This window comes from Motacilla alba, chromosome Z, assembly GCF_015832195.1.
Source record: "Motacilla alba alba isolate MOTALB_02 chromosome Z, Motacilla_alba_V1.0_pri, whole genome shotgun sequence".
NCBI classification, from domain to species: domain Eukaryota; kingdom Metazoa; phylum Chordata; class Aves; order Passeriformes; family Motacillidae; genus Motacilla; species Motacilla alba.
The window spans coordinates 28,157,820-28,184,163 of record NC_052046.1 but is presented as its reverse complement, the minus strand read 5'-3'; the positions used below and the strand labels follow the sequence as shown (position 1 = coordinate 28,184,163).

At 38.2% G+C, this 26,344-nt stretch overlaps 1 protein-coding gene across 9 annotated transcripts in view; it reads right to left on the bottom strand.

The window, feature by feature from the left end:
- MCTP1 (multiple C2 and transmembrane domain containing 1) overlaps window positions 1–26,344 on the bottom strand; it is a 215,661-nt gene that overhangs the window by 172,332 nt on the left and 16,985 nt on the right. The window contains exon 1 of one of the 9 annotated variants that reach the window (XM_038125808.1): window positions 4,129–4,742. The exons of the other annotated variants lie outside the window; for them this stretch is intronic. The gene's annotated coding sequence lies outside the window, so the exon portion shown is untranslated. Of the gene's footprint in view, window positions 1–4,128; window positions 4,743–26,344 lie in introns of those variants that run through there. 9 annotated transcript variants of the gene reach the window in all.

Here is a 26,344-nt window from a genome sequence, read left to right as displayed (position 1 = left end):
TAGCTGTCTCCTCCAGCTTACTTTAAATTTCTGTTTTGGGAGAGGAGATTGGAAGTCAGGGCTACCTTCTGAAAGGCATACCACTCTGTCCTTGAGTAACAGCATCATGCCTTCTCGCTTGCACTATTTCCCCCACAACCTTAAGCCTGTTTTGTATAAAATGAGATTGTTTTGATTTAAACTAGCACAAGAAATTAAGAGGGAGAATGATATTATAGGGAAGATACAGATAGACAGACAAATAGACAGAAATAGACAGATATAGTTCTTCTATATAAAAAGACAGGAACACTCTCACTACACCCAGTTACTCAGAGGGATGGAGCAACCATAGCTTCTCTGGGCAGCCTGTTCCAGTGCCTTACCACCCTCACAGTCAAGAACTTGTTCCTAGTATCTAATCTAAATGTACCCTTTGTCACTTAAAATCCCTTGTTCTATCACTTCACGCCCTTCCTAAAAGTGTTCTTACAGTGCTTTTCAGTACATAAATGCACCTGTATTCATGCAATAGGTCTTCACAGAATAATGCAGCAGGACCAAGAATGTGAATTCAAGAATGTGACTAAATCAGTTACATCCTAAATGCATTTAGCTTTGTCACAGAAATAATTTGCCCCCACATGAAAACTGACACTGCTAAGAAATGTGAGACAATAGCGGGTTTTTTTCCTCAAAGAACACAGAACTAGAAACCATCAGGTGCCAGAAACACTTCAAAGAATTGTGACTTCTTTAGCCAAATTCACTAATACATGCTGGGGATATATTTTATATTAAAAATAAATAAATAAAATTTGGAATGTGCTTCTTAAATTATGATTTTATTTTATTCTTTTGGTAAATAAATCTTAAACAAAACATATACTGGAACTACCACTATTTCATATAAGCTATACCAACTCACAGTAACAGTCAATTACTAATGCTCCACTAATGTTAATTTGACCAAACCCATAGCAGTACTACCATTTCTCAACTCCAAAAGGCATAAAAGGGGCACATTTGATTTCCTAGGTTTTTTTATTACTTAAAAATTAAAATTATTTCCTCCTCCCTCTTTTTATTCACACAAAAAGTAATTTCTTTGGAGAGTTATTCCCAATGCATGAAGAAAAAACATGAGAAAAGTTCAAGTGAAACTTAAAATCTTGTTTTACCTAAAGCTTATACTGGCCACTCATGCAAAAATCACCTCTCTTAGTATGACCAATAGCTGTTGAAATACACAAGGAAAAGCACATGGTAACAATCCTGGCAGTCAAAACCAATATATGCACCTCGCAGCCAATACAAGCAGCACCTTGTAAAACAGACGCAACAGTTGTCTAAATGCTTTCCAAAGAATACACAATTCTAGACATCTAGATACAGCCATTAGTGAGACTAAAAAGAAAAATCAAGGAGGAGAGATTTTGTCTATATTCCAAATAACATTGGAATTTTCTTAGAAGGGAAAGCTGAGTTTATTTCAAAGTTGTGGTGACAGGAAGGAAAGAGATAAAAATGTTTTGATGGACAGATGACAACAACAATAAGCAACCTTAATGACTCATTCCAGCATTTCATTAGTAAAATGAAGTGGACAGTTTGGCATAGGTCTCCATTTGCTTCTGTTCCGCTTTCAACATCCTTTCACTAACTGCTGCTCCACCTCAAGCCTTTCAGGCTGTCACTCACAAAGCTTACATTTATAGCATAAAACTGGGCTAAAGAAGAAAAAAACGTAACTCATTGCATCTATTATGACTCAGCTTGGCAAAAAAGCTCCTATTTTTTTTTGTATTTGCAAAATGCCTATGCATACTTGACAGAACTTAGAAAATTACAGTATAAATGTAGAATGGAATACCATTCTACAAAAGTTTGTACTACTTTTTGGGTTTGTTTGGTGGGGTTTCTTTGTTTTTGTTTAGTTTTGTTTGGTTGTTTTTTTTTTTTTACTCTGAACATTTTCTGGACGTACAGAAATTAGTGCTTTTTCATAGTAGCAAACCAAAATTTTGCACTATGCATAAAAAATTTTAATACACATTGCAATAGTTTATTCATTGCTTTCTGTACTTTTCAGTAAAGTGATAAGACTTTTATAGCCTAAGTGACTAAGCAGAGAGAGACTGTATATATAATATGCTTCAGAAGTGCAGTTTAAGAGATGCATCCGTTTCCAGTGATAGTCAACCAATAAATAGGTTTGCATCATGTCCTGACCAAAATAGTTCTCAAAGGTGAACAAGCCTCACAGAACAAATCTGAATTTTCTCTACTAAGGCTACTTATAGTACAGGAGAGGAATGGCAGGAGAGGTACAGCCAAAATCCAGAAAATTCACAGGGAACTGTTACAAGAAACAGGAGTCTTCGATTGCAGTGCTAACAGGCAAGACACCCATTGGTTTCCCAAATGCTACTCTACAAACTGCTTTTGTTTTCTTTTCTTTCATCTGGAACACAATTAATGAGCAATAGGAGCTGTTAACGGGTAACAGTTTAGTTTGATCTTGTAACTCACAACATGAAGACTCACTTAAAAAAAGTAGGCTGGAGTCTATGAGATCTATCAGCCAAGGATTGAATTTCAACTTCATCTTCAAATATAAATATAGAAACAGCATCATGCAGGGAAAAACAAAAGCATAGAGTAGTTCTTTGCAAGGATTACTTATACTACTACTATTTTGGCACTTTCATTTTAACAGTAATACATTGTTAAAATTTCTTATTTCAAATAAATGCATACTTATGTGCACTCACACAGTTCCATGTAGTGTAACACATTTCCAGAAAAGCTGATATATTTTTCCTGCTTCCTATTATTATGTACATTCTAAACCATGCCAGCTTTATGCCTTGATATTAGTATGTGTCACAATACCCCTGTGTAGTAATTTCATTTGGATTTTAAAAAAACTCCAACATTTCTAAAAAAGGGAGAAAGTCCATTTGGATGATCACTGTCCCTTAGATTTACAGTAACAAAAGCATAACATTTACAGCTGGAAAATACACATAGTGGACAAATTAAGTACACTGAATTACTCCACAATTTTATTTTGTATGGATGAAAGCAACTAATATATGAATAAACATCAACTGGCTTCCTAGAATATTAAGGTTTTGGGGAATCTTAGTCCAGTGCAAATATTTTGTATCTCCTTTTAACAAATGCCAAGCTCCACAAAAAGTTACATTACCAGATGTCTAAGTCTACGTGTGGAGAAAATTAGTCTACTTGACTAAATTTTGAATTGAATGATAGACCATAGCCTAGGTTTCATTCTGCAGAATGGAGTGCTAAGAAACAGCAGTCATCTCAGGAGTTAGAAGTGAACATCCCCCATTGCTATTAGGCATTAATGAAATCTTAATTTATTACATGGCAGTCACCTCCTCTCAGGAAATAAAAGTCGTAAAGCTATCACTGAGATGACATATTTTAGAGTACTATGCAAAAAGAATCTCAGATGTCTGGCAAGAAAATATGTCAAAAACTTTTATGATAGTTTCCATACTAACCATAAAATATGCTACAGAATTTGGAAAATATTGAAAGCATTTTTACCTTTCACATTCTTAATACTTATTTCTATTCCCTCCTTTAGAAGTCTAACCTTTCTTTCCCTATGTATTAGGAAATGGAGAATAACTTCTCCGAAAACAAACATCTGAAATTAAAAATAAAGAAATAAGATCCATCAGAGGAGGACTGCCTTCTAATGGGCCTCAGAAATCTCATGCCTAATTTAAAATTGTATCTATAAAAAGTGATGTGAATCACTGAAATGCTATTGCCATGTAGCTTAAATCATCCACATTTTTGTCAGTCAAACAATACTGAAATACACTGTGGCTTTTTTTAAAAGGGGTGCAGAATGGCTGTTTAACTTTTTAAGTTACTATTCAGGGGTCTTGTCTTCATCTGTAGGTACAGTTAAGAATGAAAAATGTGAATGTCAAAAGTATGTAAGCTCACATCAAGGTTTTGGAGATTACTTTACTAGAACAAGAACTTGCAAATAAAATCATAAACCTGTAAAAAAAATATTACAGTAGTCTTGAAAAACTGATGTGTAAACTTACCTTTTGCACAGAAATTTTTCAGTGCATATATACATATACACATACTTACCTGATATTATACTCATTAAGTAGTAACCGCACAATTATTGACTTTGGTGCCCAACAAATCAACAGCTCTATCACTGCATTAGATTGGTTCATTTCTTCCATTACATCTTGCCTAAGAGAAGAACAAACATCAGGAAGCTACACCCCAGCATGTTCCATTTTTATCATCAAATTATAGAACTCCACACAATTGGAGACTGTATTTCTGTGCCTTGTTCTGTTTCCCTGTCAACATTAATTCAGTGGCTTCTCACTAGTTGCTCATGTTAAATCATTCACATCTGTAAACTCTCAGCTCTATAATAACACCTTCTAAGCCTCTATAACCTACTGGATTCTCATCTTCACTGTGCATAGATCAGAAAATCATTAATTTTCTCAGAACTTGGCCAAAAGTCTTCTAACTGCAACTAAGATTGAAGATGAGTAACAGTGTTAACACTTTTCTGCAACTGCTTCATTATTTAATATTCTTCTCCTGCATTGCTCCTATTGACAGAAACACTTTCTTGAGTTTTAGAGAAGTTCATTGAATGAAAGTGAAAAAATTGCATTATTTTGCAGGTTATTCTTGAACTCTACAGCAGATAAAAAGAAGAAAGAAATTATAAGGCAATGGTATTTATTTTAATAATTGCTTTAAATATTTTTTCTTCTGTATAAAAGTTTGCAAGCCATTTAAATAAAGAAAAAAAGGTAACTTAAACAGAACTTGTTTTTAAATCTGTCCATTATTTCAGAGTAGACAGGGTAGTAAATAACCAAGCAGTGTCTTACATTAAAGAAGCTGCAGAAAACAAACAAAAAAAATCTCTGTTTCCAATGATTTTCCATAAATTCCATTATTTTTCTTCATAATTTTGCTATATATACCTATATAAGACATGATAATTAAAATCTCTGAGAAAAAAAATTAGGTGGGTTTCTCATACTGGATAGAAAATGCTAACTCATATGCACCCGATGCTGAGAATACTCTTCAAACTTTTTAACAGGAGAAAATCTTCTCATGAGGGACCGGTTAAATCAACTATGATTCTCTTTCTACCCACACTGCATTTAATGAAGTTATAAAATCTCTATGAAAAATCGTGAGGAAGGATCACCAGATTTCACAATTGCTGCTTTGCTTTACCCACTCACTGCATCCACTGTATACTTCCTCCACTCATCTCAGGACAACTTCAGACTCAATGTCCTGATCTGAGATGCTCCCGCAAAGACTAGGCCTTGAGCTATTGGGCAAAACACCTACAGTGCTCCAATATTATTTAGAGCTTAAGTATATTCCCAGTTTAAGAAATAATGTCAAAACACATACTCATATGACCTAATATATCCCACACTTCCTATTACTCAGCTATTCTTCATGGAAAACTGACTACATGTCAAGTCCAAAAAGGCCCACTGAAAACCATGCCAATAAGAGGCCATACTAGAAGTCCTGCAAGAACATTAATTCTGCCTTTTAACAGATAAAGCAGCAACAACACACAGGCAAAGCAAAACAAGGAATCCATTCATCACTTACAAAGGACTGGCTGTTGTTCCCCATGTCCAGAAAAGCAGGACTCCATCATGCTTACACAGTGACTTGGTAACCATCACTCTAAATGTCCTCCACCTCCTTCTTCTTCCTCTAACTTTATATACCGAGCATGAAGTCATATGGTCTGGAATATCCTTTGTGTCAGCTGGGGTCAGTTGCCCCACCTATTTCCCTCCCAACTCCATGTGCATCTCCAATCTAATTCTGAAGAGAGGAAAGGAGAGTATTTTCCCTTGTCAAACCAAAAACCTCAGTCACTGCTTTGGTGCTGAAGGCCTCTATCTAAATAAAAAGTAGGCTGTAAATTACAAAATGGTAGTAATGTAATTCAGTAAGTAGCTGACATGCTGATTTCAACCTGCTGTGCTTCTCTTGGAAGAAAAATAGAACTTCATAGCATTTTGATTTGCTGCCAAGTACTGGATGTATAATGAATAATGCTGAGAGGGGATACCTCCAAACCTGCAGAACTTGTTTGTAATATTCTAAAATAGTACTGTTCTTGTAAGCCACAGACATGCCTGCACAAACTCTGAGAAATACTCTCCAATTACAAATTATTTGAGTATTTTATTCAAGTGTTTTGGATCAATCATCTGCAGTGTTCAAGTTCCTACCTTTCACAATTACATTCACAAAATCATTGTTTAGAATGCAAATGATCTTTAACACCACCTGTATACTGTGAAAATACCAGTTTCCGGGTGAATGTGGTTTTTGGGATGTTTTCACAGGATGACAGAATTGTTAGGGTTGGAAGAGACCTCTGGAGATCATGTAGTACAACCCCTCTGCCAAGGCAGACTCAATTCCAGGTGAGTCTTGGCCTTCTTCCTTATGTCCCTGCATACTCTGACAATGTTCCTATATCCTCCCACATGGTCTATTCTCTTTTCTACATACCATAAATTTCTTTCTTGCATTTGCTTCCTAGAAGCTTCCTGATCCATGCTGATCCATGCAGCTCTTTTGGACCCCCTTCTGTCCCAAAGCTCTATTCCATGGGAATCCTCTAAGTAGGTCTTTGAAGAAGCCAAAGTTGGCCTCTCTGGAGAGTCCTAGTCTTAGTACTGCTTTGTTTCCTTCACGCAGGATCCTAAGTTCCACCATCTCATGGTCACTTATAGACAAAGCTGCTCCCAATCTTTACATCATCAACCAGTTCCTCCTGGTTTGTTAGTACAAGGTCCCACAATACCCCTTTCCTCTTTGGGTCCTCCACCATTGGCACCAAAAAGTTACTTCAATAACTGCAGTAACTTCCAGGACTGTGTGTTCCAAGCCATGTTGTCCCTGCAGCAAATATCAGGGTGGGTTGAAGTTCCCCAGGAGAAACAGGGCCTGTGACCATGAGGTTATTGCCAGCTGCTCACAGAAAGCCAGTCAACTCCTTCGTCCTGATCAGGCGGCCTACAGCAAACATCCACAACAATGTCACCCATATTAGCGTGCCCCTTAATTCTTACCATAAACTCTCAGATCATTCATTTGTCTCAATGTATTCTAGTTGCTCTCTCACTTAACAAGCAAATCCACCACTTCACCTGTCTCACCAGTCCTTTTTAAAAGTACATGGCTGTCTATGACAACATTTCAGTCACGTGAGCTATCTAACCATGTCCCAGTAACTGCAGTGAGACTGCCTTCTGACCAGACATGTATTTCTAGTTCTTGCCCATGCTGCGTGCATTTGTATACAGGCAATTCAGAGAGGTAACCATGCAGCCAGGTTCTCTAGAAGGTATATGAGAGGATTCACCATAACCATAAATATCCTTGATGTGTTTAGCCCTATGATCCTCATCTTGAGAGGCAGTCAAGATCTGTCTCTCATCTGTTGTTTGCATGACCTATTCTCCAGGAGGAAGCAAGGGCATGAGCAGTACAGCTTTGGATCCCACCTCCCAAGACCTTTAGTTTAAAGCCCATCTCACCAAACTGGTCAACCTGCTGCCAAAGATTCCCTTGCCCTTTTTAGACAGGTAGATCCTACACTTCCCTAACAGCCACAATCATGAAAACACAACCCTGTCATAAAAGCCAAAACCTAGATGGCACCAGCCACAAAACAAGACAATGATCTGCTTTATTTATCTGCTTCTGGCTGTCCCTATTTCTTTAAACAGTAGGATAGATAACATGACTTTGGGACCAATATTTTTCACCTGCCTCACCAGGGCTTTATAGTCTTCCTTTATCCTATTTATTTTTTGGCTTGCAGCATCATTTGTACCCACAGGAAAAAGTAAGAGCAGGGAGTAGTCCATGCTGTTGACAATCTGGGATACTTCTTGGTATGAGCTGCCTAGGAAGGTGGTGGAGTCACTGTCCATATATTCCACTGCATGCCCAGTAAAGAATGGAGATTGTCCTTGCCCCTCCATTTGCTACTTATTTAGAAAAACATTTTTATTATCTTTCACAGAAGTAACAAAATTAGTTCTAATTGTGCTTTTGTCTCTCTAATTTTCTTCCTACATGACCAAGCAACATCCTTAAACAATCCCTGAGTTGCCTGCCCCTCTTTCCAAAGGTGATACACCCTCCTTTTCTCCCTTAATTCTTTCAAAAGCTTATTGGGGCAATCATCTTCCCTGTCAGCTCATCTTTCAGCACACAGGGATACTCTGCTCCTATGCCTTCAAGATTTCTTTCTTGAAGTATGTCCAGTCTTCCGGGACCCCTTTGTTCTTAAGGGCTGTTTCCCAAGGTACTCTCTGAATCATTCTTTTGAAAAGACTGAAGTCTGCCCTTCAGAAGTCCAGAACGGAAGTTTTGTTTCACCAAATATTAAGAACTCTATCATTTCATGGTCACTGTGCCCCAGATGGCCTCTGACCACTACATCTCCCACCAGCTCTTTGCAAACAGCAGGTCTAGCAGAGTCCCACCCCAGGCAGGCTCGCTCACCATCTGTGACAAGAAGCTCTATCTAGACTGCTTCTGTGTTGAGTTTCCAGCAGATACCTGGCAGGTTAAATCTCCTACAAGAACAAGGACTGGCAATTTTGAAATATCCTCCCGCTGCTTATATAATAATAATTATATAATAATTAATCCATCTCTTCATCCTGATTGGATTGCACTTCTGTTTAAATCCACAAACTACACATTTTACAAGCCAAATTTAAAATAATCAAAGTATGAAGAGGAGGTAATTACTCACTGAAGCATCAAGGCTTAGCTTTTCATATATCTTACTTAATTAGCTGCCACTATAAATATAAGTTCCTCATGTGAGAATTTTATTCAATACCTCTGAATTCAAAGTATTGCAGGAAGTCCAATTAAAAAAAAAAGATCAGATCACTGAACTTAATGCATGGCTGTTGATACTGGCAACATATGTTCTTTAGCATTTAATCTGGGTACTAATACTAAAATTTGTATTAGGCACAATAAATTATTTTACATAAATTAATCAGTGAGATTAAAAACCATTGTGGGAGATTGAATCTGTCAAGAGCATGAATGAGCAACTAGAATATTCATGATGCAAAAGTTAAAATAACACCATTGCTAAATTTAGAATGTAATGTTACTATTGCATTTTCACATGGACTAACTCTGCAGCTCAAATAAACTGTGCTGAGGTTACACCTCCATTTAATGGAAAAAAAAAACCTTTCAAAGTACAGAGTTCTTAATTGTTTCATCCTAGTGCAACTCTGGGACTTTTGATTAAAAGAACACTGCAGAACATAAAGCTTTTTGACTTTGGAAAGATACAGGTAGCTGAAAAATAAACTGAAAAAAGAGGCCATTAGATTTTTGTCTTTATTTGAGGTCCTAATGAAAAATTACAATGAGTAAATTTTCTCTAATATTTATTTCTTCTGTGACCTCATGGCCCATACTCTTCCAGACTCTTCTCTTTAAACAACTTAATCAATCATCACTTAAACATAAAAATTTTATAATGGTACGCTATAAACTTTTTTTTTAAGATTTTTTTAAAATATGGTTTTTATATTGTGAAAAAATCTGATTTCACTAGACTGTAAAAGGCAGAGAGCATTATTTAAGGAAGACTGCCTGAAAAATCTTTTATATTCACTGGTGACCATTACAGAAATACAAATTGAATTACACTTGTACTGAAAACATGAAGTCTCCATAGCTCATTTATTCTGTATAGAAATCTGTATCATTTCTACAGAAATCAGCCTACCTTGTAAATTATATTGCTAATCCATCAAGTTCACATGGCAGAGTAGGTAAAGTTTCATATCCATTAGGGATTCACTTATAAAACTGACAATTTGGCACAGTCTGTACTCAGCATAACCTGGACAAGTTAGAATAAAAATTGGATCATACAGAGAGGCAAGTTCAAGTCAGTGAGGGTAAAGAATACTGACAGGACAGCAATAAAGAACAACTTTTTTTCAGTGTCTGGCTTAGAACTCAAATAATCCATCCATTTTGTTTCAACGCTGGTATCTTTAGCATTAAACACTAAAGTGTTTTTTCTATCTAAAGAACTATAAATCTTCTATTTAAAGAGACATTTAAATGGTGATGGTCACAGTTCTGAAATACCTAGAATAAAACAGAAATTTCCACACACCTACACAAAGTTTTTGGAAACAAAATGCTTGCTTCAGGAAGACTCACCAAGGGACCACAAAGGATAAGAATTACACTTTGCTAATTGGCCAAAAAGAAAGTTTTCCATTATAGCAAAGAGGAACACAGAAAATGGAAGCAACACAAGCAAAGTCAGATGGATGCATTTGAAAACGTAACTGGCAGCCCAGAACTCAGCTTTTTTTTCACTTAAAACCTCCAGATACATACAAAGAACAGAATAATTTGCAGCTTCAGCTAGACAGGAAATTCCAACCCCTCCCAGATGGCAATGGAGATGAGGCAAAGGAGACAGGCTTCATCTGCTACACTTCCTAGCAAAGTTTAAAAATTTCATTTTGGCTTGAACTGATCTTTGGGCCATCATGTTCAATTATCTGTCTGTTTAGAAAGATCACATTGGGAGGTCATGCATTACCTTTTCATATGCAGCTTACCATATTGGTGTCCAAAACTTTTCTCATTTATTTCTCACAACAGGTGAAGAAGACCTAGCAAATAGTGTAACACTGTGATGCAGAAAGCACCTGTCAGCCAGATGCTCTGTGTGATGCAGTAAAATGTATTCTCTGAAAGAGTGACTGAGTGTTTTAGATTATTGTGGAAGACGGTATGAGGAACAGTATAATGTACTGCATCAGGAGTCCTCAGCTCAACCATGCACTTCATTAATATCTTCCAATAAAAAAATATTCATTCAGTTTGCTCTTACCTGTTTCCAAACTGCCCGTAATGAGGAAAATGACACAGTGGTGCAGCACCTGAAATGGTGAAGCATCAGGATACGTGCAGCAGGATACATGCTTCAGGACCAGCCTTCCACCCTCGTAACCAAAACTACCCATCTTGGGAGTATACTTGGATTCGGATCTTTTCCAAAAAAATCATGGACAAGCTGTGATGATTATTTTTAGTAATTTGTAGTAAAAATAAATTTGGAGAAAAAATTGGAGCAGCAATAAATAGGAATGTGAAGTATTTAAATATGAATAAGATTTTTTTTTTAAACAGCAGAAGGATTCCCTGACAGGAAATCCTTGCCAGAGTATCGTCTAATAAAACAGTCTTGATGAAAAGTATTTAATAAATAGTTTGAATATAATATTTTAGACAGTTTCTCCAGAATAGTTTCTTGGGAAAAAACATGCAAACAGATGTGCAGTATTTTTAAGCATTTTGAAGGCATAAAAGAGGTGAGACAGGAGCCTAGTCTCCATAGGCATATTAGCTAAATACATGAAGCAATGTATGAACTTCCGCTTTGCAGTGCTGCTCTGCAACATTTCTGCCAGAATTTGGCAAAGAAAAATAATATTCCCTAAATTATAATCCTAATATAATCACAGCTTTTGTATAATTATGTTTTTGAATGTTTTCCGTCTCTTAGCATTATCTGGAAAATGAGAGAAGATGTGCAACTAGCAGGAAGTGGATGTGTCCCTGGCTTCAAGCCGCAAAGTGTTTTAGCAAAAGAGATGACCAGCTCATGGGACAACTATGGGTTGACACAGCCTCAAATCCCTATGTTCTCACCATTTAACATTTAATCTTGTCAAAAGCAGAGTATCTTTCATGCCAAGGATGTTCTATTTTAGACAAGGGATTAACATCACATATGACTTGACAAGTAGCTGTCAATATATCCTACATGACAGTGATCTCTCCACTTTCATATTTCATAATGAGCACATCTGACACATGCATCTCACTTGTTCTTCTTACTTCTACTTTATTCTCCTCTACTAAGAATATTCTACCATTCTGATAAATTCATTTCATAACTGAACATTACTAGATCATTTCTTTGTGAGTGATGGCAATGATGTGAATGATTATTGGGAGAAACTGGATCATAATAATACATATGGGCATTTCAGATTAATGCAGTTTGAAAGGCTCCATCTGACTGGACTGTTGCCTCTGAAAGTGCTGTCCCTCAGCCACATCACAAGTGCCCCTGGATCTCTCTACATATTCAAGACACAAAAGGAGACACACCTGATGTCTGAGCTGCCCTCTGGGGAAGAGGGGTACTCAAAACCACCCTCTGAAGTTACTCAGTGAAATAAGCAGAGAGCAATGGCTGTATGTTGTATCAACAATGTTTATTGGCAAAGCAACACAGACTCCACAGGCTGAGCAACATCACCAGGGAAGGTTGTGGTCCTCCAGACCAACTAAAAGATTGGTAATATTTCTAGTAGCACCAGAACCCCCCTCCAAAACATGTACTCTCCTCTCACTTTAAGGTTTTCATATGTGATTAATATTTTTACCAACATAAATGAATCTTTATTCCTCCTGCCTTGCCCCCTTAAAATTTCTCAGTAATAAATTGCTGGTTTTGATATTGAATTACTTCATTAATTTTTAAAAAAATATGCAAGATCTCAAAAGTGCTAATTTCATATCCAAGTTTCAAAGACTCCATACACTTCAGTGTATAAGTAATTCATCTGCAGCTGTTTAAGCATTGAATATATCAGTCACTAAACATGAGACCAGTTTATGTCATATACAACATTCCTGTTCCTAGTCTAATATGTTCAATTAGCAACCAGACCAATTTAGGGCTCATATTTCTTTTCCACAGTAACTTACTTGAATATTCCTTTATCTTAGATATGAAAAATAGCAATGTATTCAATCTCCCCTCTTTTTTTGTACCGTGCATTTTTTATACATTTGGTAATTTTCCTGTTTAACATAAAAGGACAGACATACACCCTGGTTTGATACTGCAAACATTACATTAGCAGAGAATTGCAGAAAAAGGTGAGTTGGAAAGGACCTATAAGGATCATTGAGTCCAAGTCTAGGCCCTGTACAGCACCGTACTCAAGTCACACCATACACCCGAAAGCATCGTCCAAATGCTTTCTGAACTCTGTCAAGCTTGATGCTGTGACTGTTTCCCTGAGGAGCCTGCTCCAGTGCCCAACCACCCCCTGGATGAAGACCCTTTTTCTAATATTCAACCTAATCCTTTCCTGACATAAGTTCAGGCTATTCCCTCAAGTCCTGTCACTGGTCACCAGAGAGAAAAGATCAGTGCCTGCACCTCCTCCTCCCCACAGAAGGAAATCGTAACTCTCTTTCTCCAGGCTGAGCAGATCAAGTGACCTCAGCTGCTCCTCATACAGCTTCCCCTCAAGGCCCTTTGCCATCTTTGTTGCCTTCCTTTGGACATTCTCTAATAGTTTTATATCTTTCTTATATTGTGGCACCCAAAACTGCCCCCAGCACTTGAGGTGAGGCTGCGCCAGTGCAGAGCAGAGCAGGACAATCCCCTCCCTTGCCTGGTTGGCAATGCTGTGCCTGATGCCCCCCAGGACACACTTGGCCCTCCTGGCTGCCTGGGCACTGCTGACTCATGTTCAACTTGCCACTGACCAGGATCCCCAGGTCCCTTTTCATGGTGCTGCTTTCCAGCATCTCATTCCCCAGTTTGACCATACATCCAGAGCTGGCCAACCCCAGTGCAGAATCTGGCACTTTCCCTTGTTGGACTTCATATGGTTGGTCATTACCCATTACTCCAATTTGCTGAGTTTCTCTGCAGGGCCTTCCTGCCTTTGACGGAGTCAACAGTTCATCCAAGTTTTATATAATTTGTGAACTTGCTTAGTGTCCCTTCCAGTCCTGCATTCAGGTTGTTAAGTAGATGCTGAAGAGCTCAGGGGCAAGAATGGAGCCCTGTAGAATCCCACTGGTGACAGGTCACCTGTCTGATGTCACCCCATTCACTATCACCCCTCATGCCTGACCTGAGAGTCAGTTGCTCACCCATGCCATGATGTGTTTATCCAGCTCTGTGCTCAAGAAGGATACTGGGAGAGACACTATTGAAAGCTTTTCTGAAATCCAAAAAGAGTGCTTCCACTGGCCTCCCTTGATCAAGGGAACCCATAAGGTGGGTTACTTTGTCATAAAAGGAAATCAGGTTTGGTATGCAAGACTTTTTTCTCATGAAGATGTGCTGGCTCTGACTGAAAGACTGCACTGTCTTTCTGGTGTATTTCAATACCTAAATAATCTTCTCCATAACTTTACCAGGCACTGAAGTGAGACTGACAGGCCTGTAGTTTCTGGAGTTCTTCTTGCCCTTCTTGGAAATCAGGACAGCATTCACCAGCTTCCAGTCACCAAGGACCTCTCCGGATTTCCAAGACCAGTCAAAAATCATCAAGAGAGGTTTTACAGTGCCATCAGCTAAATTTTTAAGGACTCTTGGATTAATCGCATCAGGCCCCATAGATTTGTAGGGATCCAGCTGGAATAGCATATCCCACACATTTCTAGGGCCAACCAAGAGTTGATCATTCTCATGGACATGATTCTTCAGGTCAGAGCAGAGACTGTCTTGTTCCATAATTTGTGATGAAAATGAAGACAGAGACTGTATTAAACACCTCTGCTTTACCTATGTCCCTGTTTGTGAGGTGACCATCCTCATCCTGTAACAGGTCAATGCTATTTTATACACTGCCAAGTGACAATATACTTGAGAAAACCTCTTTTTGTGGTCCCTCACAATTCTGGGCAGCTTCAGCTCCAGTTGAGCTTTGACCACACAGATTTTCTTCCTAGAATGGCAAGCAGCATCTCTGTATTGCTCCTATGTCGCCTGACCTTGCTTCCACTGGGTATATACCTCCCTTTCTTGTCTTATTTCCAACACAAGACTCCAGTTCAGCCAAGCTGGTTTTCTGCCCTTCCTGCTTGACTGTCAACATTTGGGAATTGCTGCTCCTGTGCCCTTTGGAGTGATATTTAAAAAGTGACCAGCACTGATGTACTCCAGCACCTGCGAAAACATCCTCCTAGGGTACTTACTAATTCCCGGAGCCTAAAGTCTGCTCTCCTCACATCCACTTTTTTGCTGGCACTTTTCTTTCTGTCAAGAGTGACTTTAAACTCGATCATTTTGTGGTTCCTGTGGCCAAGACAGCTGCCAATCTCCATTTCTCTCATGGCATCCAATCTGCTGTCAAGAAGTAGATCAAAGAGGGCAACTTTCCAAGTCAGCTCCCTAAGGATCTGTTCCATGAAGTTGTATTACAAGTTTTTTAGGAATCTTCTGGCCTGGGTTGTACCAGCTATGTGATACTCTCAGTTAACTTCTGGCAAGTTGAAGTACCCCATAAGGACAAGGGCAGTTGACTTGGAAGTGTCCCTTAGTTTATCAAAAAATAATTAATCAGTATCATCATCCTGGCCAGGAGGTGTACAGTAGACTGTCATGAGATATCATCATTATTTGTTTGCCCCTTGTTTCCAGAAGCTCTCAACTGTTCAATTTCCAACTGTGAGCTCCATTCCTTCTAACCCTTCTATTACAGACAGTGCCACTCCTCCACCTCTCTCCAGAAATATGAATTTTACCTAAAGAAGCACTCTTTCTAGCACTAGAAGATGCAGAACTGAAGTCTAACACAGAAGAGGGGAAAAAAAACCCAAAACCAGAACAGCTTGGGAAACAGCAGCACAGTCGTCCTTTGTAGCAGTTTTGGAGACAACTGAAACATTTTTGAAAATAAAAAAAAAAATCCCATTAATTAGGGAAGAAGATAATATAATGCACTGTCAAAAATGCTATGAGTTTGACTAGAAGATGGGTGTGACAACTAAATATATCTATGCTACAAGAAGCAAGTTTTGAGATTATCACTTACGACCATAATACCTATAATTCATATAATGGTCAAATTATTAATTTCAACCATAATTTATTATTCATAATCTAAATTATGCAGGAGAATGCAGAACTCAGAAATACTGGAAAAAACCCAACTTATTTTTCTACAGATCCTAGAAGTTTAATGTTAGTTACAGAACAGGAGACTAATGCAGGAAAGACTTCATCATTTATAATAATTCAGATATTTTCCCAGAGAAAACAGAAATCAAGGGTTGAACTGGACAGTATTCAGTAGCCAGCCAACTGTGGAGAATATGCATCCTTTTAATAAAGTAGACAACACAGCCCAAATCTTTTGGGATCATACCATAGCCAACTATCATGGATTGATATAATGGTACTGGAAAGTTATTATCTAAACCAAACAGATTTCTACAGATGCCATTAGGAGTTTTCTGCACCTCTTAATGTACTTGCAGCACTCTTAAAGCAAAGCATTTTCTTTAGTAACTTTACCAGATAAAATGCAATACAACTGAAATGCATACACTTTCCTCAATTTGTGAGGTCTCCTATTTCAAAGAAATAAGCCTTTAAATTGGTACTAGGAACTACTTTAATTCATGCCACTGTGACCTTAAATTATCTCTATATCCAATAAAACTTAATAACTTCCTACAGAGAAGAATAGAAAAAATTACATTACTCATTGTATAACATTAAATTAAAAAAAAAGTCCATCAGGAATAGTAAGCTGAAGACATTAAGCTAGAAAAAAAAGCAGGTAAAAGTGTACTGCTAGATATTCCTGTCAAAATTATCAGATATCTATGAAGACTTTGATGTTATACAAATTTCTCAAAGCAAGGAATGGCCAAAATAAAATGCCTGTTCAAATTTATTCTTTCAAATTTACTTCCTGATGAGTATTATTCCATATGCAAATGGTAACTTTTTTTCCACCATGTTATTTTATTGTAAGAGATATCCTGTGAAGAATCAAGATATTAATGTTTTATGGATAGAATTTTTCTGGAACAGTGAACCCTGTGTCACCAGTGCAAATCATAGTCCAAGCACTCCAATTTCAGCACCTTCTGGGAACTCTGCAACAAGGTAAAAAAGTCATGTATTCTCCATGTCAGTATTTAACTACTTCAACCTTGTCCATCACTCTTCTCCTGACCTCCTTTTCTCATTTGTTTCCCTACTGCCAATTTTAAAACAGATAAAGGAAAAGATTTATTAAAAAAGTCAATCATAGTACTACCAGCTCATTTCAAATAACTTAGAGTGTCTTTATGATGTATGGCATGATACCACAAGCAAAAAATACAAACACAAGATCTTGTACCTAAAGACACTATAACTAATTTTTGAATGCTTGACTGAAATTATTCATATTCTTTAGTCTTTTAAATGCTACAAAAATCAGTTGCAGAGTTGTAGAACATGCTGTATTTTACCACACTGGCACCTTTATGCACAGTTATCAACTATCAAAATACTTCTGATAAATATACTTATGGATTTCATTAGAAGCATAGAAAAATGTAGCCAGAAAATAAAAATGTATTGATTTTATCTGGTATGTGCCCATAGATGTTTAATTTTTTTTTAATTTTCATCTTTACAAATAATACTCGATGCTTAGTGTATTACATTCCAATTACCACATAAAATAACTCAGACAGCAATGCTGAAACAACAAAAACACCATGATAGTGCAGAGTCTCATTATTAAAGAGCAACATTTGACAGCTCTTAGAAAATGCTATAAAACCTGTGCTATCAAAAGTCATTTTACAAGTACAGTGCTCTATTACTTTTCTTTGTACAAATGAGGATATTCCTGATATAAATCATGATTGTTTGAGCTATGTGTCCAGAAAGAATCAGCAGCCACATCTCTCTCCTCAACAGCAAGAATGCCAGAGGCTTACAAAATAGAAAAGTGACTGTCAACCAACAGATGAATGTCTGAAGAGAATACTTTCCCAAAAAGTAATTAATAAATAAATAGTATATAACAGGCAATACTATTTCCTGAAGAAAATATGTGCAGGGTGCTCAGGTAATCTACTTACATTGAAGGCCTTCCTTATCTTGAGGTTTTGAGCATATGTAAAAACTGTAATAAGGAAACTGTATTTATGCAAGCAGCCTAATGACTTCTAAAATAATCACTCCACTCCTACAGGGAGAAAAGAAACAGAGGGTTATATAGCATGGAAACAGATAAAATGGGACTGCCTTCAAAACTTGTTGCTCAACAATACAGTTTTTACTATATAAAGCTGTCATTTCCCATTTTCTAAATATGTTAGTCAAACTTTTCCTTCCTGATTAAACAGGTCTGAATCTTGAAGCATTTTTGTAAAAGTTTTAAATATATGATAAAGGCTGATCAGGATGAAAAGACTGTGAATGTCTCTCTGGGGATGAATGTTTTTCTGCGCACTAGTGTCTCTGTATGAGTTGAAGAGGAAGATGGTTCACCAAGCAGACTAACACTCACAAATTAGGTATCAGTAGGCAGAAAAAAAATTCTTGAAGTCATATTCAGTCTTTCCTCACCACACAGATGTTGCAGAATCTGCTTAAATATGAACAGGGACAGAAGAGGCTTGACATTATTGTTTGTTTTAAATCGAGGTTTAGGATGGCCCTTCCTTTCCCCAGAGGTGAGTAATGATTTACTACTACCACATAATGACCTCAAAACCAGCCAACTACTCCCCTACAAAGTTGATATTTTTCTTCTACTTTCTTTCATAAAATTATGATTAACCAAGGACTATAATAAGGTTCTAGAGGAACGTTTCCAAAAGATTGCCTCTTCCTGAGCTTCTTGCAAGAGTGGATAGGAACATTAAAAAGCTTTGTCCTAACATCTTGCTGGTGAAAACCAATTCATAATATTCCTTTCACAGAGCTCTCTCAAACTTGAGCCAAGTCTGGCAGAAGGTTCTGGAAAAAAACAGGCAACTCATCATGAAGCTATGCAACAAAAATTAAAACCTTTTTTAAAAGCCCAGCAAAACAAAGTAGAGACAAAGAAATTAACCAACAATGCAGATGGATACAAAACAACCTAAAGAAATTTAAAACTTGCTTGTAGCTCTTGGTGACAGTACCAAGGATTGCCAAAGTCTGAGGGAAAAAATAAAATTGTAGAACATAATTTTTCATGGAAACAATTGAATGAGTAGAATATAAACATGTCTGGAAAGGACTCTGCTCCAGCTTTCAGGCAGCACAAATCAGACAGACAAGCTGCTAAGACAGTGGTGTGATGTTCAGTGCCCAGTTTCCTCAGCTGCTGTAGGCACCAAGGCAGCTGCTGATGTCCTCTGGAAGCAAATTTTGTTTTGGAGAAAAAGGATTCAAGGAAAAAAATGCTCAATTCTTCTAGACCTAAATACTTCAAAATATTAACAACAAGAAAAAAAATCAAAACAAATAAACTTCTGCCAGGCCTTTTTCACAAAGTGAAATTTCCTTTTTTGAATGGCCCTAGGGTCCTCTCTGTACTTTGTACTCAAGTTTCACATTAGCTAGAAAAGTGTGTGTTTTCCACCTCTGTTCGTGTGTTTACGTTTACGGTAGATCCCATTCAGCTTAGGAAATCCTCAGTTCTACAACAATCTCTTGATAACATACACAGACTGCTACTAGGAACATCTATAGTAACTGGTAATTAAAAAAAAAAAAGGTATGTCTACAAAACTATTAAGTAGGCTGAAGCAAACCTCAAATAATATCAATTTTGTTTATTCATTTAGCAGTCTGGTTACTTGCTTTCCTTCTTTTTTTTATGCCAGCTGAACTTTTTGAATAACAATTTCATTTCAGTTGAAGGTGAGATGAATAATGAAGTTGGTAGTACAGAATTTACCCAATTTCAGAGAGCAGAAAGTTAAATTAATTGTTAAAGGGTACTTTAAATCACCAAAGACATAAAAAACTCCTATCCTCTAGAGAAACAGAGACTGCTATACTTCCATATTCAGAACACATTTTCATTCATCTTTGTAAACCCCATTTCCTTATCAGTTCTCAGTATGAACTAGACCTAGAATATCATTCAGTAATTATTAAGTCTTTAGACCAATTACAACGCAAGAACCATAACAATGTGCTGCAATTGTCAACACACAGAGGAGATTCTTGGCTGAACCTAAAACTCATCTGCTAACCCAGTGCTTGACCTCCCTTAACATGAACTCGCCCTTGGAAATGATTCTGTATTTTCAGTCACAACCTGTTAGCTTTCTTTCAAGAGCTCTTTAACCAGCCTCAGGCAAAATTGCCTCATCAGCCCACCAGAAAAAGTTTTCTCCTCATTTACACAGTACATCTGCGACTGCAACCTGCAGTACATCTGCACACAACCCGCAATCACTGCTTCTGCCAGAAAGAATGTAGGGACATTGGTAATTTGGGAACTACTAAATATCAGTGATGCATTATACTGCATACACCCACTTATGGTGTTAGTCACAATTTAGTAAAAGTAAAATATTTCTTTCAAGTGCTGCTGCTAAATGCCAGTCCACACAGAATTAAAACCAACTTATAAGATAAGATTTTATATGCCTTCAGAAGAACTTCCAGTTAATTCACCTTCAAATAGTCTCCAAGTATTTCCCCTAAGCTAATCTACAAAAATTCAGAAACAGTAACATTCAATCCATCTTGATTTCCCTTTGAACAATGGGGCTTACACTTAATGAAAGAAAACAAAGTTTGAAAATAAAAACTTCTGATATACTTATAGATTATAGCTAAAATGTAAGGTGTCTTAATTCATAGGGGATCAGTAATACCTCTTAACAAAACTAGTGCTAATATTCTGGAAAAAACAGTAAGGTGAAACTTATAAAACTCTTACTTGTGTTTAACATTATACTAAAAGCAACATTATCTTGATTAAAACACAGACTGTACAGACTAGCTGTTCTGAAAGTTCATTATCAAACAGTGAATTGACTAAAACTGATATTTAAACTAATATGTTTCCTTCTTTTCAACTATGATACACTGCATAGAGAACAACAGTGCTACCGAAAGTGCATCCAGTCTTGGATGGAAACAGCAGCGATTCCACTGACATATGTATCAGCCCTGCCCAAACATACAGATTATTTTAAGGTAAGGACACAGCAATCCAAAAAGCATTCAGGACCACACTGCAGCACAGGTGACTGCTGCCAGATTGAGACACACCAGGGCCACAGACAGTGATAGGATTGGAGCCTTCCATGCACAGGAACAACAGCTGGAGAGTTTCCATCCTGCAGCTCACACAGAAGCAGAGCTTTGCTCTAAAGAGGCTCATTGATTTCTCTCACTCTAATTCATTCCTAAAACCTGTCTGGAAGTAGCCTTAATATGAGTAGGGGGAGGAGGATTGAGTGAGTAGAACATAGTTTGAAGAGTTTCAGTGGGAACACTAAACCAGGGAGTGCCATTCCTAAATCACGACAGCCTTATGTGGTGCATAATGTGGGGCACAAAGGGCTGCAGTAACAGCAGATCTGTCCAGAGCAGACTGGAAATTAATTTGGTCTAGGCATTTGTTGCATTAGGTATGGAGCCACTGGTGACATTGTTGCTTGGTCTGTTCATGTGGTTGTGGTACACCAACCTGTATATATTCCCATATGTGCAGTATGTGTTGGTATTTTTCAGACTGAGAGAGAGATCACGATGGTTTTGTTGGTGTACTGCGGGTTATCAGTTTATGACATGATAACATCGAGGGCAATGAGGGTCATTTGGGATGTGTGTTCAGTGCTGCTCTCCTGCCCTTACCTCAGGTCCTACCTTTGGGAGTCCATTAATAATCTTACCATGTCAGTAAGGGTAGGATTATTTTCCCGAGCCTTTCACTCCAATTTCCTCTTTCAGGCCTGCAACCACAGCTTTTGAGAATTCTTAAGTCCCTCTGTATGTGAAAGAAAGTATGTTCTTGTTCCTAAGTCTACCAGGTCTCCTCAGAGCTGTCTACAACAGCATCAAGAAATCTACATCAGAGTAAAGAAAGCAATTTCTAGGAAGATTGATATTCAGAGATCTGGCCGAAGGGTGGATAGCTATGAGTGGCATGGAATGTGGGAGGAAAAAAGAGGCCACATTTTAAAGCACTATTCTTCTCCAATGCTTTGGAAGTTCACACTGAATAACTACAGGACCCTGTTAAAGTGGCAGAATATTTGAAAGAAAAATGGTATGGCAGTTCCAGAGAGGAGGGAAGTTCTACAATGTGCCTGGACCTTGGCTACTATTTATTGAATACAGTTTGATACTAGACAACACCCTCACTGGGAAGAGGAGGAAAGCAGAGAAAAATGCACTGTGGCCACTCAAACTGCAACTGAACCACAGAAATGTCAGTAGCAGTAGCCTCTATACAGAAGAAGAAATCCAAGATAAAATCAGTTCCCTTAGTGAGGGATGAAGAAGTAGAGCCCTTCCAATAGGAGGCAGGGCCAAAGATAATCACCTAATTCCTAGCACCAAATCAGCTGTGAGTTAAGTGGGATTTCAGTCAGGTGAAGCCTTGGTGATCCATTGGAGCACCGGCTGCTCCAATGCTGGCACAACGTGGCCCACTATATGCAAGTAAATGTTAAAGAAGCCAAGCAACTGGGATTCCTGTCCCAGAATGTGGGCATTGATAAGGGTATTGGGAAAAGGACAGTACATTACCATCTGGAGTCATGGACAAAAAGGATCTGAAGCCTGCTACAGTCCCAACAAAAATGAGATCCTTGCATTTTATTAGAAGGGCTCAAGACACCTCTGAAGTGTTTGGCACCAAAGCACAGCACCTCCTGGCACCCCGACTGCCAGTACTGGCCTGAACATTGAAAGGGACAGTGTCTTACACACATCATGCCACTGATGCTGTGCAGAGTAAGCAGACCGTGCTGATCAGATAACAAGCTCAAACAGGAAAACCCAATTGCCCAGGGACCCTGGAGCTCATAATGAACTGGCCCAAAAGTGAAAATTTCAGAGTATCCAACTACCAGACAAGGAGAAGGAAAAGGTGACACATGGTGAGTAGGGCATGTGCACCACTTAACCAGCTACCAGAAAATGAAAAGTGCTCTCTTTAGTGATTGCTCCTGCCGTAGTGGCAATGTAAGGATGCGGTATTTCTGGCTCAATGGGCCCTTGATGCCTCCAGTCATCTGGTAAGAGAAGCAGCATACAGATGGGCTCACACCTGAGGGGTGGACTTAAACATGGACACTATTTCCTAGGCGATGCATAACTGTGGAACATTCACTGCAATCAAGCAGGAAAAATGGATGAAGCCTCTGTTGTATGGGGGATGATGGTCAAAATATAAATATGAGCAGGCCTGGCACATTGATTCCCTCACACTCCCACAAACACACCAAGGTAATAGCTACCTTGATATTCATGTAAAGAACCACTGGATGGCTGGAGATGTACCCTGTACCTCACCCCACTGCCTGGAACACCATCTTGGGCCTTGCAAAGCAAGTCCTGTAGCGACATGGCACCCCAGAAAGAACTGACTTGGAGTACAGGACTCATTTCAAAAACAACCCCATAGACGCCTGGGCTAGAGAGCATGGTATTGAGCAGGTATATCATACTCCCTGTCATGAACCAGCCCCTAGTAAAATGGAACCTGTGCAAGTTTCCACTATCCAGCAATTTCAGATCTTGAGACTTCACAAGACTAAGAAATCACACACGTTGGCTGCTCTCCAGCATACTAAAGTATATTGACCTGCCACTGTCCATGACTTTGCTTGGGCAAAACAGATCCTCTTGAGGTGCAAAGGGACAGCAAGTCTGCTTGATAGGCTGTTCTCAAAGCTAATCAACTTAATAAATATAAGTTAGATGTGCCTTTCTCCAAAACAAGAATCAGAGGGATTTGATTGATGCGCCTAAAGATTTATATGTTGCAGAAGCAAGCAAAATACTGTCTCCCTTCCCCCTGCTCTTACCACTAGCAGTCCAGCAGGGATAAACCTACTGAGAGACTCTGTGTGTTCTCCTGGATAATAATCATCCTCCACCTCTGTTTAGGTACATTGAATACTGATCTCAGGTTCTCTCTGATCAGCATTTTTGTCACCTGCAAATTGTATCACAAGCCACAATTTTATTTTTCAACATCTTCATAAAAATGCAGACAGTGTGTGCAATTTTCTCATTCACTGGTGAAACCAGCTCTCTTCGCAGTCAGGATATTAAGTTTTATTGTTTTGGAGGCCACTGTAGATGATTTTGCTACAAAGTTATATTAGGTTCTCTTGCAGAATTGCTTGTTAACTATGAATTCTAGATCCCTTTTATAGTTTCTCCTTTTGAAAATATAATTCTACTCTTACAGAGATGAGACTTGCATTTCTCATTGCTTGGTATACAACCAATTTTGACTGTACCTAAAAACTGCCCTTTGTTTAAATGAGTTTAGTTTATAAATTTTTTCAAGTTGCTATCTATGCCTTTCTGCAACGTGACACCTGCCCATTTTATTAACAGCAAATCTATTTCTCTCTAAATCATAAAGTATTGGAAAGCATTGGATGGAACACTCAGAAGAACTGTAGTAGAAATATTTCTGTTCAGTGATGCTAAAAAGTTACCAATATTTGTGCATGACTATCTTAACATAAGTTGGAATGATAATTAGCAGCAAAAAAAAATTGTAGTTGTAATTGTACAGTATTACACCAGCTCCCAGTAATGCTGCCAGTAGCACAAAAGGAGAAGGCCATGTTTATGCCCTAAATCTCCCATTTGTGCCCTGAACACAAACTCACTAACATTCAGAGCAGGGCAACAGAACTTTCCTGCACACCTTCTCTGCCCTGCCTCCTCTCTCCTCACACTGCAGGCCTCCTGCTCACACAGGTTCACCAGGCTGACTCAGGGCAGCTTCAGTGTGCCAGCTGCACACTCAAGCACAGCAAGAGAGCATTGCAAGGTATGACACCCTGGTGTGCAGGGAGAGGACTACGCCTTCCATTCTAAAAGCACACATTTCAGAGGCATTTTCAATAGATGGCCTTAGCAGACATGATTCCTTTTCTGATATGCTTCAGCAATATTACCAGATGCACGCCAACAGGAGCACCAGTTACGGACTTCTGTTCAGTCTGCAGCCCTATGCTGTATTTAAATATATCATATTTATTATATGAAGTCACTAAGTTTTTTTTCATTCTTATTCGAATAATATACATCAGAGAACTGCAAGTCAACGTTTTGTCTTAGTCAGCACTACTTCTTATATAAATTTTTCTTTAGCAAGTGATGTGTTTAACTGCTTCTGCAGTCACTTGCTCCTGGACAAAACTACCATTGGAATAAACCGCATCATCTTACAAACCTTATATTAGTTGTGTCCTCTAATGAGAATATATTCTTACAGTCACAGCAGCAAATGTTACAGGCCATAAGTATCCAATTATGAACTCCAATATAACGTGTGGAGCACACTCAGACAAATGTGTTGCAATTCGTCCCAGACTATTTCCCTGTCACAAGTGTTTTTTGGTTTTTTTTCATAATTCATCAGCGACTGTAACAAAGACTTATCAAGGCCTCACCATGACTGTAACAGGTTATATCTCCCTCTACAGAGAAAATGGTGAGCAAAACTGGGTCAGTAATCTACAACAGGCCAAACAGGAAGTAGTGTCTGCTTTACAGGAAATGAGAATGGGTAGTTATCACAAGCACAGATTTGGATTTCCTATACTCACCTAACAAAATTATTTTTAAAATAGTAATAACCTGAAGAAGGAAGGGGAAAAAAATGAAGCTAGAAACACTATATTAAGACTGAAATACCGACTAATGTTAGTCTTCCATGGGAAAAGATGAGGTCAAACCAAAATGAACACACACCTCCAGAACATCCTGCAAAAATCTGCAGTCACAAAACCCCAAAATTTTCTGGGAGTAAACCCATTTTGCTTTGGCTCCAGCTGTACCATCTTCAAAAAACAAGGATAAAAGCCCTGATAATTGCAGTGTAAATGGAGGATGGAAAGTTGGAAAACTGGTATTAGGGAATAGGGCTGCATGGCACTCCATGGCCCAAAGAAAATAACCAGGTTTCAAAGAAAGAGAGAGAATGTGAAACTGAAAGTCCTTTCATCTAACAACATGTATCTGTGACTGGATGCTACTAGTACAAATCTTGCTCAGAAAATACATATCCAGGTACAGGACCACTCACATGAGACTACTGATATTGCAATTAAACAACAAACATATTCCAACCCAGAAAAGGATGCAAAGACTAAAGAAACTGACAAAAACCTTCAGAGGGAATCTGCAGCAATGAAACAGTCAGAAAGTGTTTAGACTAACTCACATTCACTATCTTAAAATTCTAGTTATGATGAATTTCCTATACAAAAATTAGGTGAA